Genomic DNA, 13,521 nt, shown 5'->3' on the forward strand with positions numbered 1-13,521 from the left:
AGAGGAGCCCCAGCCTGTCCGGCAGGAGCGGCAGCTTGCAGCCAGCCACAGAGCTCCAGGAAGAAATCGAGGGGGTGTGGCCACAGAAGCCACTTCAAAAGCAACCCCGCGAGTTCTGCCTCTGGTGTCAGCAGGACACTTAGGTTGCAAGTGACAGAAAAGCTAATCAAGCCAGCTTAACAGAAAAACAGAAAAATAAACATGGGCTCCCTCAACTTAAAAGTGCAGAGTAGATGACTTCAGGAACGGCTGTGTCCAGGTGCTCCAACAAAGCTTCTCTCTGTGTCTGTCGCCTGCTTTTGCAGGCAGGCGTTCTCCAAGGAGGATGCAAGTCAGCAGCCCCAGGCTTGTGTCCAATGCTTTTGCAGGGGGGAGGAAGTGGCTCCCTCACAGGAGTTCCAACAGAAAGTCTGGGACGGAGCGGCACTGAGTAGGACTAACGTTGCCTGGGTCACGTGCCCATTCCTGAACCAAGCACTTTGGTCACAAGGGGATGAGATGCTCTGATCGGCTCATCCATACGCAGAACCAGAGCCAGCCCCGCCAGAGCTGCCTGGACCCGGGAGGGCGCGTCTCCGAGAGAAATTTCCAGAGAAAAGTGTTAAGCATACTGAGGAGCGGAGACAGAAACCTCAGATGTCCTCTACCAAGCTTTCTTTTTCTTTTTCTTTTTCTTTTCAATTTTATTATTTTTTAATTTTTCAAAATGTTTTTATTTATTTTTGAGAGAGAGAGACAGAGAGAGTGTGAGCAGGGGAGGGGCAGAGAGAGAAGGAGACACAGAATCGGAAGCAGGTTCCAGGCTCCGAGCTGTCCGCACAGAGCCCGACGTGGGGCTCGAACCCACGAGCCGGGAGATCACGACCTGAGCCACAATTGGACACTTAACCGACCGAACCACCCAGGCGCCCCTTGATTTTATTTGTAAGTAATCTCTATACCCAACATGGGGCTCGAAGTCACAACCCCAAGATCCAAGTCGCACGCTCCGCTGACTGAGCCAGCCAGGCTCCCCAAGCTTTTTCTTAGTACAGTGACAGCACTCGTTTATCACCGCCCTGCGACGCTTGTCACTGTTATCCCCTCCCTGGCTACAGTAACTACCCAGACCTCCGACTGCGTGCGTGCTTGAGTCTCTTATAAACCACACGGCAGGGGCGCCTGGGTGGCACAGTCGGTTAAGCGGCCGACTTCAGCCAGGTCACGATCTCGCGGTCCGTGAGTTCGAGCCCCGCGTCGGGCTCTGGGCTGATGGCTCAGAGCCTGGAGCCTGTTTCCGATTCTGTGTCTCCCTCCCTCTCTGCCCCTCCCCCGTTCACGCTCTGTCTCTCTCTGTCCCAAAAATAAATAAACGTTGAAAAAAAAAAAAAAAAACCACACGGCAGGATGCCCTTCCACGGGGCGGCTCCCGTGTTGTCCGCCCCACCCCCCTGCCCGTACCTTCGACGATATTTTCTCTTCTGTTTCTATTTTGTTCTTTTCTCTCTTTTTTAAATTTTACCTTTAAAGAGAGAGCGAGAGAGAGTGCAGGGCAGGGGGGAGGGACAGAGGCAGAAAGAGAGAGAGAGAGAGAATATCCCAAGCAGGCTCCACGATCCACGCAGAGCCTGACCTGAGGCTCGATCCCACGACCCCAGGATCATGACCTGAGCTGAAATCAAGAGTCAGACGCTCAGCCGAGTGAGCCACCCAGGCGCCCCCTCCTCTGTCTATGAAGTAATACGTGACCGTGTTGGAAAATACGAAGAATCTCACGCTCAGAGGAAGCCATTCATAGTCCATTCCAGTTTTTTCCATGTACTATAGGTACTTTCTCTATAATTATCAGGTCATTTGATGCGTTAAGTTGTGTGCGTCGCTCCTTCCCGTTAGTGGCTTAGCCATTTCTCTGCCTCCTTAAAAGCCCTTTGTAAAGACCATGGTGGCCGAGGCTCTGAGCCTTGCGCCCCACCCCGCGGCCAGCAGGTCTGGGGACAGGGATTAGCGGCCGCACCAGGCCCGCGTCGGGCGAGCTGCGGAAAAGCGGTTCGCGGATAGGAGGAGAGCTGCTGCTTCGAGCAGATGGGAGGGTGGCTGTTGGACTGCGTCGGGAAGCCGGAGCCGGGGCGCTGGATTCAGACGGGGCGGATCCTGACCTGTGGGATGACCCCTGTGGGGTCAGCGGGGAGCCTCCTGGGCGTCTGAGCCCCTGCTTCGGGGCGGTGAAAACCACAGGATTGTCCTGATTGAAGGTGCGGTCTCAGTGCAGCCACGCAAAGCGAGCAGACTCACGAGATTCATTATTTACGGGTGCCAGGACCGGGGGGAGCACAGTCACGAGCGAGCAGGGTCGCGAGCACCTAGTACTTCTAAGGTGGTTGGGGCGGAGCCTGACTCCAAGAGGTTGTATTAAAAGGGGACTCGGGAGAAGCAAAGCAGAGACTGATGGCAGAATCCTAAACTCAGACGTATCTAAATGTCCAGACTCGGCGTGAGCAGGGTTGTCGTGCTATAAATGACCAGGGCGGCGTCTCAGAAAAATAAAAATTGTTTTCCTCATCGCGACGATCGGGCTCCTTCCCTGGTGCCTACCTCCAGCCTTCCTCCCGGCTAGAAGATGCGCCGTCAACTTCTCTGGCTGCCTTGACTCCCGTAGTCCCGTGAGGCTCTGTCCTTGTGCTGTCCCCCATCGCATGTCCTCTTGTGTTTCCTGGCCGGGGCAATTTTATCTCGCTCTCCCGTCTGACTGCAACATCACGTGTGGCTTTGGCCTGCCTTGTCTTAGGCTTGTCTGGACACATGTCCACCTACCCCTGGAGGCGGGACCTTATTTCAGTGGCTGCTTGATGAGCGTCTACAGGGTGGGGGGGGGGGGCTCCTGCTGAAGATACTGTGAAGAAAAAACAGACCTGGTCCTGCCCTTGGGAAGTTTACAGTCTAGACTGGTGGACAGATGTCATCAGTCACACCAAATAACGTGAAAAGTGTTCTAGACCTTGAGGGCATGTTTAAGCGGGGAGGAGGGGCCGGCGGCAGGGGGAGTGTTTGAATCAGGGAAGATTTCATGGAGGAGGTGATACCTGAGCTGAGTTCTGAGGGGGTGTTATCTGGTCCAAGAGACAGAGAAGAGAGACCGAGGCAAAAGGAGCATGTGCAAATGCCCTGGGGGAAGCATGGTGACCTCAGAAGGGGGGTGGGGCTGGAGAGCTGGGGTGGGGGATGGGGGAAGGTGGACAGTAGGGGAAGGGGGCCAGAGAGGACCATGGGCAAAGGCATGCCGCGCCTTGGGGGCCCGGTGAGAATTTTGATCCCCGTTCTAAGAGCAATAGTGAGGTAGGGATTGGAATGATCAGAATGCCATAGTATCAGTGAAGCATTACAGTGTATCAGTGGAGTATCAGCAGAGGAGGAGGGTGGGCCGTTCCATTATCGTCACTGTCTTCTGGGGCAAACCTGTCTCTTTCGCCACTGACCCAAGTAGCACATGTACCAGGTTTTTGATCCAGGCATCTGAGCGACTTTTCAATGTCAAGCGTGTATCCACTCATTCGCCCACTCATTTGTTCGTTCAAAATACGGGCTGAAGGGTGCCTGCAGGGCTCAGTTGGCTAAGGGTCCGGCTCAGGCCATGATCTCGTGGTTCGTGGGTTCGAGCCCCACATTGGGCTCCGCGCTGACAGTGTGGAGCCTGCTTGGGATTCTCTCTCTGCCCCTCTCCACCCTGTTCGTGCTCTCTCTTCCTCAAAGTAAATAAATGAACATTAAAAAAAAAAAAAATACCGGTCGAAGTCCCTTCGTGCGTCCAGCACTGGTGAAGTCCCAGCAGGCGTCTCAGGATATAGAAGAGGCTCGAAAAACATTTGTTGGACAACAGAGTGAATCTCTCAAGAGCTTGCCAGTGGTGACGTTCTTGGATGTTGGCGGCTTCGTGTTGTGATGGCTTCAACCCATCACGCGTTGAAATTCCAGCTTTTACATTTTGTAAAAACAGTAACTTGTATAAAAAGATGTACACGTTAATTACAAAGGTGTAAATCCCACCATCTGTGATTTGTGTGATTTGAGATAAATTATTTCAAAGCTCTGGGCTTCAGCTTCTTGACTATATGAAGGGGAATAACAGAGGTGCGGCGGGGGGGCTCATTCAGTTGAGCGTCCGACTCTTGGTTTCAGCTCAGGTCATGATCTCACGGTTCATGAGTTTGAGCCCCACGTTGGGCTCCACGCGGATGGTGCGGAGCCTGCCTGGGATTCTCTCTCTCAGCCCCTCTCCCCCCCTCAAAATAAATAAACGTGAAGAAGAAGGGGGCTATAACTAACTGCAGCATGTGCAGAAATGAACTAAAGTGAGGCTAACGTCTCACATACTGCCTGATAGCAGAAAGCCCTCAGTGACACTCGCTCAGGTTATGCTCACGAGCGAGTCGGCTGTGCACCCTCTCGGGCACTCGGATCCAGAATGGCCGAGAGAGGTGTGTCCGAGGGAGAGGGGGAGGAAAGGAAGATTTGACCACCTTGGTCTTCTGTACCCCCGTGGGCTCTTTCCTCTCCCACCTTCCAAGGCAGGGGGGCCCTCAGTGCCAGCTCCGAGCACAGAAGCCAGCAGACCTCTCTGGGTGGCCAGCGGGGACTGACCCCGGGCCACAGCGGGTCCCATCTCTTGCTCGCCTGAGCCGACCTGCAAAGAGCGAGACCTCTCCTAGCCCCGCTCCCCATCACCTACGTCAGAGTCACCCTCGGTGCGCTGCGGTTCCTTTTGCAAAGTACAGGAGGGCCCTTTCCAGGTCAGTGCGGTGGAATTTGAGCCCTGCAGCGGGGCTCTCCCCTTTCCACAGTCAGCCCCCTCCCTGGTTTGTTTCCATCCGTCTCTCAGGAGCTCAGTCTCTGTCCTCCTCTGAGGGGCGCGATTATGGCCATCTTCATTTCAGTGTATCTTTCTTATTATACTGTTATTTTTAGATTACACCAGCCAATGCACCCTCACTTCAAAAATACCGAAACACGAATCTCAAAGTAAAGCCCTTTCCCTAGAAACGAGCAGTTTGTGAAAAATTCTTTAGGAAGTTTTCTATATGTTGACAGTATTTTTTCAACAAACACGGGTAACGCTACGCATATTATTTCAGTCTTTTTTTTTTTTTTTTGCCTTTAAGCACATCTTAGACGTCGTTCCAGATCGAATCCTTCCTGTTTTAACAGCAGCAAAGAATCTGCCGTGGAGATGATCTATAGTATATTATTCCCTCCCCTACAGGTAGATATTGAGTGGTTTTCTAATTCTTCGCTATGACAAACAGTGCAGTCATGAACAGCCTTATGCCCATATCGGAAAGCCCTGGAAGAATCATGAAGTTGAAACCTGGAATTCGAATCTGAAAAGCAGAATCAGTGGGCCAACCAATAGTCATAACGGGAATCAAGCCCTTACTAGGTCGCAGGCATGGCTTAATGCTTTCTGTTTATTAATTAATTTAATCCTCACAGCGACCTCTGCAATGGTCACTCTCAGCCCCATTTCCAGGTATGGAAACCGAGGCACAGACAGGCGAGGAAATGGAGATCACAGCTGCTAAAAAGTGTGTTTTAAATTTTGGCCCGTATTCCGTTATTGACCCCCAGAAAGACCATATCCAACTATTCTCCTGCCAGCTGACCCTTTCGCCCTGCTCCCTAACAAAAGCGGGTCATTGATAACTGTAGCCCACATTTACGGAGGGCTTCAGACGCGCTGTATGCAGGGCACCTGGGTGGCTCAGACTCTTGATGTTGGCTTGGGTCATGATCTCGCGGTTGGTGAGTGGGCTCTGTGCTGAGACACCCAGGCGCCCCCAGAGAGCACTTTCGCCTCCAGATAACAACCAGGGGAACCCCCAGGAGGTTTTCCATCGGGGGCAGTCACGTCTGTGCCCCTCCCCGTGCTCTGCCCCCCACCCCCACCCCCAACGGCACCCTGTCAACTCATCTACTTTGCTTTGTGGCCCTGCCACCATCCACCTCCAGGTAAGGCCTGTCTGTCACTCACACCTTAGTGTCAATTGCTTTACTCAGCTAATTAGCTCAGCACCGGGCCTGGGCCTGCCGGAGGTCCAGACTTCCCCTAAGGCCTTAGCAGGAAGGAGACAGACTTACTTCTGAGGGAAGATAGCCCCAGGCTGAGTGGGGGTGACCCAGCAAGGACCAGGAGACAAAGCCGCCTTCAGGGAGCCCGGGAGTGAGCCGGGAATAGGGGGGAGAGGGGTGGCTCCCTGGCCGCTTAGAAGGAGTTGGGGCGGACCAGAGGAAGGTGCCAGACCCGGCCACTGCTTGCGGGAGGTGGGGGGTAATAACATGGGCCCCCCCCCCCCCAGTGGTCTGCGAAGCCCTCAGGTGACAAGGTCACTGCCTTCACCGCATCAGGGCGGCCTGTGTGGAGGCTGCCCCCGCTGGAATGTAGCCCCGGCCCAGGGGGCCGGTTCTGTACGTCCAGCCACAGGTCCAGCTTCCCTGTGGCTTCTTCGAGTCTCTCCTTGGGCTCTGTCTTCACCCGCTCCCCACCTGCCCCCTTGGCACTCTCCTGGAGTGAAGACAGCAAGCTTCGGGGCTGGAGGTGTCCCGAGAAGTGGCCGGGGATCCCCCGTCTGCACACCGAGCTCCAGACTGCTCAGCACGGTGGACCTGGGGCTGGCGGCTCTTCGCGGCTCGGGTCCCCGCTCGTGTCCCCACACATCCCACCCTGCGGCACCCACGGGCCCATGCTTTCCGCTCTGCGCCCCAGAATGCTTTTACCCCGGGAAGGTAGGGCCGCCCCTTCCCACGGCAACCCTTCTCTGCCTCCCCACTCACCCCGCAGCCATGGGAACGAGTAGGGATTTGCAAGAGATGCCCTTGTGCCCTGATTCCGTGAGACGCTAACTGTAGGGGAAGCGGTTAGGGTTGTTCTGGAACCTTCTGCACTGTGTTCGCATTTCTGTCAGTCTGCAATGACTTCCGAAACAAAAAGTTAACAACAAAGGGACCCGTTCCTCCCGACAGTCCTACTGGGCCCCACGTGTCCTGCGTCCTGCGCGATGGGACCTTCCTCTTTATCCTGTGGGTCAAGGTCTGACCTTTGTCCACCCGCCAGCCCCGTGTGCCCCCATGAATACAATGCCTGGCCTGACGGGAAAGCCACTCAACAGACACACGTGTTGCCTCCCTGAACCTCCCCCCCCCCCCCCCCCCGCCCTGCTTTCGGCTTCTCAGGACTTGATCACAGTCGGTTTGGCCCTTAACCTGCTGCTTGAAACCACTTGGCTAAATGTCTCTGCAGTAGGTCGGGTCCCCCCCCCCCCCCCCCGAAGTCGCCAAAGATGTGTGCCCAGAGGCAGCCAGACAGGGGATGGAAGAAGCCAAACCCGGGGGTGGTTTCAGACGCGAAGCCGGGCTGGGCCCGATCCCACTGGAGGTTCTGGACTGTGGAGGACGCTCAAAGCCTGGCCGGCCTCGAGGCGGGGGCTGGGCTGACCAGCAAAGGCCATGCGCTCTGAAGAGAAGGGCAGGTGCGGGGCCCCGGGGTGCTGGGGAGGGGAGAGCAAGGCAGATGCCGGGGGACGGACAGGAAGGGAAGGTGAACAGGGACGTGCTGGCACCTGCAGGCGGGAGCCGGAGGCCCCGAGGATGGACTGGAGCCCGTCCCCTCTCGTTCTCTGGCTGCCTGGTTCTCGCTCCCTCTGGCGGCGGTGACAAGGGTGCCCCGCAGCGGCGAGGGCATCGCGACAAAGCCCGACACCTGCCTGGCCCAGGAGTCGGAGAAGCTGAGGGAGCAAGAGGGGAGGAGGAGGGCCAGTGACGGGCCTGGCATCGCGGAGGTGAGCCAGCCAGCAGGCGAGTGTCGGTCTCTCCGACCGCCCCCCGTGATGGGCTGACTGTGTCCCCGCCAAAGAGACGTTGAAGTCCTGTCCCCTCGGATGCCGGCTCGGTGATCTGAACAGGACAGGGACGTTTGGACGCAGACGTGCAGAAGGACAGCATGAAGGTGGCTCCAAGCCAGAGAGCGCCTGGGGCCACCGGAAGCCGGAAGGGGGAAGAAGGATCCTCCCCTGAAGGCTTTGCAGGGGGCACAGCCCTGCCGACCCCTTGGTTTTAGACTTTGAGCCCCAGCGCCGTGCGAGAATAAAGTCCTGTCTTGTTAAGCCATCTAAGCTTTTGGTTCTTTCCAGAGGAGCTGTAGGAAACTACTCCAACTCCCTCCCACACCCCACAGAGAAGGGGGTGCCCCCGGCCTCTTAGACGAACGGCACCTCCTCAAGGAGCACAGCTGAGCCAGGCCCTGCCCCGGGGCGTCGGGTCCCTGGGCGTCCCTGTCCAGCCTCCAGCGGCCCATTCGCTCCGTGAGGTCAAGCCTCCCATCCGGCTCCTTCTCTTCAGCTGCCCCAGGCCGGGCCAAGTGCCCCGCACAGAGTGGGGCCTCTTGCACCTGACAGAAGGGGGCGGGGGCCGGCAGGGAGAGAGATGTGACCATCGCAGCCTTGGTGGGCAGGAGAGGGGACCTCCTCTAGCCAGACCCTCACTGGTCAGCAGATGAGACCCCAGCTTTCCTTCCTTGCTCCTGAGGGACAGACAGCCCCAAACCCTGGCTGACCAGGCCCCTCCGAGTGTTAGTTTATCAGGACAATAATAATCTTCGGGGTGATTGACGGTTTGGAGGGATTACCAGCCTATAGTGGGGAAGCTGATAGGCATTTATTACCTACTTCACCATTTAAATCAAACAAACAAAAAAAAGCCTTGTTGCCCAAAAGGTGATGAATGTTTCTGTGGAGACACCCTATGAAAATGATTCATTAACATGACCAAGAACTGCCTGGCCTCTTGACCCGGGGAAGAGGTTGGATGATCCCACAAGAGCAGTGCCCTTGGGGGCCTGAGAGAATTCGGGGGTTTGTTTCTTTCTGCTTGGGGTGGGGGCGCGGGGGGCGTACGTTCACAGGTTTCAGCCAGGGTGCTTTGTGGGATTTGGGGTTTTGTAAGAACCCTGACCCGTGTTCACCTCTGACAGCAAAGCTGCTCGCTGCATTGTGAGGGAGTATTGCCTTGAAAGAATCCCAGCGGCTTCCCCAAAGTCTCCTCCTTCTAGAATCATCTACGGTTCAGGGGCCAGGTAAGGATGTCACGCCTGTGCTGCCTGATGCGGCCAACATGGAATAGAGGACGCCAAAGGTTTGATGTGTGGAAACGGGGCGGACAGGGACCGTGGCGACGTGATGGGCAGCGGGGGCTGGGAAGTGGCAGGTTCAGGTGCTCCCTCCGCCACACCCCCTCCCCACACCCTTGAGGAGGAGACTTCTCTCTGAGCCTCGGTTTCCTTGTCTGCTCATACTCAGACCTGGTTCCTCGGGGTTTTGCGAGGGTTCGTTGAGAATCAGAGCAAAATTCCTGAGTCCGTTCCCAAGCGGGGCTGAGCACAGCACCTGGTGCAAAGGGAATGCCGTGCAAAGTCACGCTGGGGCTCCCTTCTGGCTACTTCGCCACAATTCCTGCCTCCCCAGAGACCCCCACCGAGCCCGTGCGCTCCAGGACAAGCCATGCTCTCTGTAGGCCCCCAGCTTGTTGCCGTTTCCTGGAGTCACAGGTGACGCTTATGCCAAGTGCTCCCACGGCTTTCTCTCTTTTTTTTTTCTTTTTTTCAACGTTTATTTATTTTTGGGACAGAGAGAGACAGAGCATGAACGGGGGAGGGGCAGAGAGAGAGGGAGACACAGAATCGGAAACAGGCTCCAGGCTCTGAGCCATCAGCCCAGAGCCCGACGCGGGGCTCGAACTCCCGGACCGCGAGATCGCGACCTGGCTGAAGTCGGACGCTTAACCGACTGCGCCACCCAGGCGCCCCACGGCTTTCTCTCTTAACCGCAGCCAGCCCATGCAGGAGGCACTGGCCTGAGCCCCATTTTCCAGGCTAGGAAAACTGAGGCCCAGCGAGGGTTAAGTGCCTCACCCAAGATCATGTGGCCACTAAGTGATGAGTGCTCAAACTGCACCCTAATCTGTCTGAACCTTTGTCTTTGGTATTTACAAATGTGCCTTGCCAGCTGGGAGAGGCCGGAAATGGGTGAATGTTTCTTAAGGAATCAGGTACCAGCATCTTTCCTTCCCTTTATCTCATTGAATCACCATGGTGGCCCTTCCAAGTGGGTATTTTATTAGTCTTGATTTATAGCTGCTTTTGGGGAGGCAGGCGGGTTTCGAGGTAAAATCACGTTTGGGTTCAGTCTCGCTATGGAGCTGTGTGACCTAGGAGCAGTTGCTTAACCTCTCTGTGCCGCAGTTTCTCCCGCGGTAATCCTGGCACCCAGCTCCTACGGCTCTTTGAGGCTCAGTGACTTTGCATCTCCACAGAGGGCTCACGGCAAAGGCTTTGTCCTTGTTGCCTGTGATTATTGGGCCCCGATGGGCTGGGGTCTGGCAACGTCGGTCCCCTTGACATTGCTCAGTGGGTAGCAGTGATAGGCGGGCTTCCACCACTGGAAACTGTCCACGCCTATCTGACCCACACTGAACACTACTGCCAACAACACCCCTCCCTTTCTCTCTCTTATTTGAAGATGAAGTTCATATTTCTACTATCTGCTATAGGTGTGTCTGAGAAGGGAAAAAAAAAAAAAGTAATTTAAAAGCCTGGAATTCAAAACCCGCAATCCTTTGAAGCCACAGCCAGCTGAAAACATTGCAGTCAACTGTAGTCACTCATGTTTATCAGGGGAGAAAAAAGGTTCACTCCAAACAAAAGCGCTTACCAGGGAGAGGGAAAATATGAGAAGTATTCGGTCCAATGCTTCATTTGCACCGGATCGCACTTCTGAGCAGCTTAACCAGCAAGGCGTTTCACCCACTGGGGGCTCAGCCGCTTCCCCCCCCCCCACCCCAGGAAGTTATTAAGTTGAAAATAATTAAGGTTGCTAAGTGATTTCATGCCTGTGAAACCACTAGAAAGGAATCCCATCCTTGTTTAATTAAGAAATGAAGAAAGAAGAGAGAAGGAAGGATGAGAGGAAAAGGGGAGGAAGGAAGGAGGGAGGAAGGAAGAGAAGAAAAAGGAAGCGAGGAAGAAGGAAGGAAGGAAGGAGGAGGGGAAGGTGGGGGAGGGGAGAAAGGAAAGCCAGTGATACTCTCAGGGGGATGGGGCTCTTCTGGGGGCTCCCTGGGAACAGCTCTTCTTATCACAGAATGAGCTCATTTCCTGCTCAACTGGAAAGTGGTTCCTGCCGCGGCCTCCCCCCCCCCCCGGTTGCCCCCACCCCTTAATGGCACCTCCTTGCTGCAAACAGGGGAGAGCAAAGAGATTCTGAAGTTCTCGTGGCATATCCCGTGCCAGCTTCTGAAGACTCGAAGGGTCCCAGCTAGAACACTGAGCAGAACTTCTGGATGCAGACTGGCTCCAGTGTTCCCCAGGTGGGTGGCCTCGGGAAAAGGCCCTGACTTTTTTGCCTGTCTAGGATTTCACTTACGTGCACAAGATCAGTAGTACAGTGGTCTTGCCTCTCTGGTTAGACCAAACCCTATGAAACTACTGTTTTTGTAGGTCAAAAATGGCCGAAGGTGAGTGATTCCATGTGATGGTACCAGAATCAGCTAACAAGAAGGAGTGTGGGAGTGTTTTGAAAATGGCTACATGTCGTGCTGATGCGAGAGGCGAGCTAATTCTACAGGTAGTCACCGAACGTCGCCGAGGTGCTGGTGCTGGGCTGAGTCGGCACGTTAACGCGGACATCACTCGATCCTTGCAGCAACCCCAAGGACGGATGCAAGTAATCTTCATTCTGCGGATAAGGAAACTGAAGCTCGTGTGGCCAAAATCACGCACTCTAGGACATTTGCCTGGGATGTGTAGCAGCCCGGATTTGAACCCAGGGAGTCTGGCTTCAGAACCCAAGGTCTCCGCCATTAATCAATCATCAACTATTTAAGTCAATCTGTTCATTCATTCAAGAAATATTTATTAAAGTCTTTATTTTTTTTTTTCCAAATGGGCCAGGCATGGTTCTAGGCATTAAGAATACAGTGATAGGGAAGACAGAGTCCCCAAATCTGTGGAGAGAGAAAGATAACACATAGCAGATAAGGAAAAAGGATTATAGATAATGGTAGTAACAGGAAGGAAGATAAGAGGTGAGGTGGGGAGGGGAAGGCTATGATATCATGGAAAATCCATATTTGGTCTTTATCCCTAGTTCCTGGCACAGAGATCTTAAAACCTTTGGGATTTCCAGAGTGATGGGGGTAATAGGAGCATCTTTTGTTATAACATTTGGTCTTTGCCTCTGGTTCCTGATACAGAGGTCCTAAATCCTTTGGAATTTAGTGAGTGGTAGGAATGCCTTTTGTTCTAATGAGGTGATTCTTGGCAGGTCCCTAAATAGCTTCATGATGGGGGCTGGTCACCCGAAAGACTAAATCTTGATTAGAAACTTGGAACTTTCAGCCTCATCCCCCAATCCCAGGGGAGGGGCAGGAGCTTGAGTTAACAATTAAAGGTGGTCATGCCTATGTGATGAAACCCCCCCTACAAAACCCTAAACGATGATGTTCAGGTTGCTTCTGGTGAACACATCCACGTGTTGGGACCAGGATGAACCCCCATTCTGCAAGGACAGAGGCTCCTGGGTTCAGGATGCTTCCAGCCCTATGTACCTCTTCACTGGCTGTTCATTTGTATTGTGTTCTGGGAGAAGTTATAACAAATTGATGAACCTGAGGAGGGGGTGTCATGGGTGCCTCCCCCCCCCCCCGCCCCCAGTTTATGGCTGGTCTGTTAGAAGTATGGGAGGCCCAGGTACCTGATGCAATTGGTACCTGATGTTGGCACCGTCTTTTGGGGCTGAGCCCTTAACCTGGGGGGTCTGTGCTAACTCTAGGTAATGTCAGAATTGAATTGAGTTGCAGGACACCCAACTGGTGTACAAAGAATTAAAGTATTGGTTGGGGTAGGAAGAAGCATACATTTGGAGGAGAAGCAAATCATAGTTGGTGTCAGAAGTGGGATTTGTTAGCCTTGCCCCAGTTCATGGGAACATGTGATTTGAAAAGAGAATGGATGGAAGGCAGGGGATGAGAGGCTGTGGGTTTCTGGGTGGCCATGTGGTCACCCCTCAGCCGGAGCAGCCGCTGTACTGTAGTCAGTTATTAAAGATAAAAGCTAGCAACAGAATTCAGAGTTGGATCCAACTTTTGGCGAGTTGGTTCACTGAATGCATAAGGAAAAGCAAACTAATAAGAAAAAAGCAAAATATGTAACCCCTTGGTTACTGTTATCTGTGATAGCAAAACTGGAGTTAAAAGAAATGCTGAGTTGTACCTTGATGCTAGACAAAGCTCAGATTTCAGGCGGTCAGAGGCTGGCCATCCATAAAGGGGAAATGAGTGGGGGGATAACAGAGAATACCCCTAAACTCTGGTCACCAAGAAGGTAGTCCACGTGACAGAAGGAAAAAAACCAAGAAAGTATTGAAACCAGGGGGTATGGTGTGAAGGAGTCTCAGTTTGTAGATCAGTATCATCAGCTTCCTGAAGAATCTTTACTAAGATTGA

This window comes from Prionailurus bengalensis, chromosome A3 (assembly GCF_016509475.1).
Source record: "Prionailurus bengalensis isolate Pbe53 chromosome A3, Fcat_Pben_1.1_paternal_pri, whole genome shotgun sequence".
Lineage (NCBI taxonomy): Eukaryota > Metazoa > Chordata > Mammalia > Carnivora > Felidae > Prionailurus > Prionailurus bengalensis.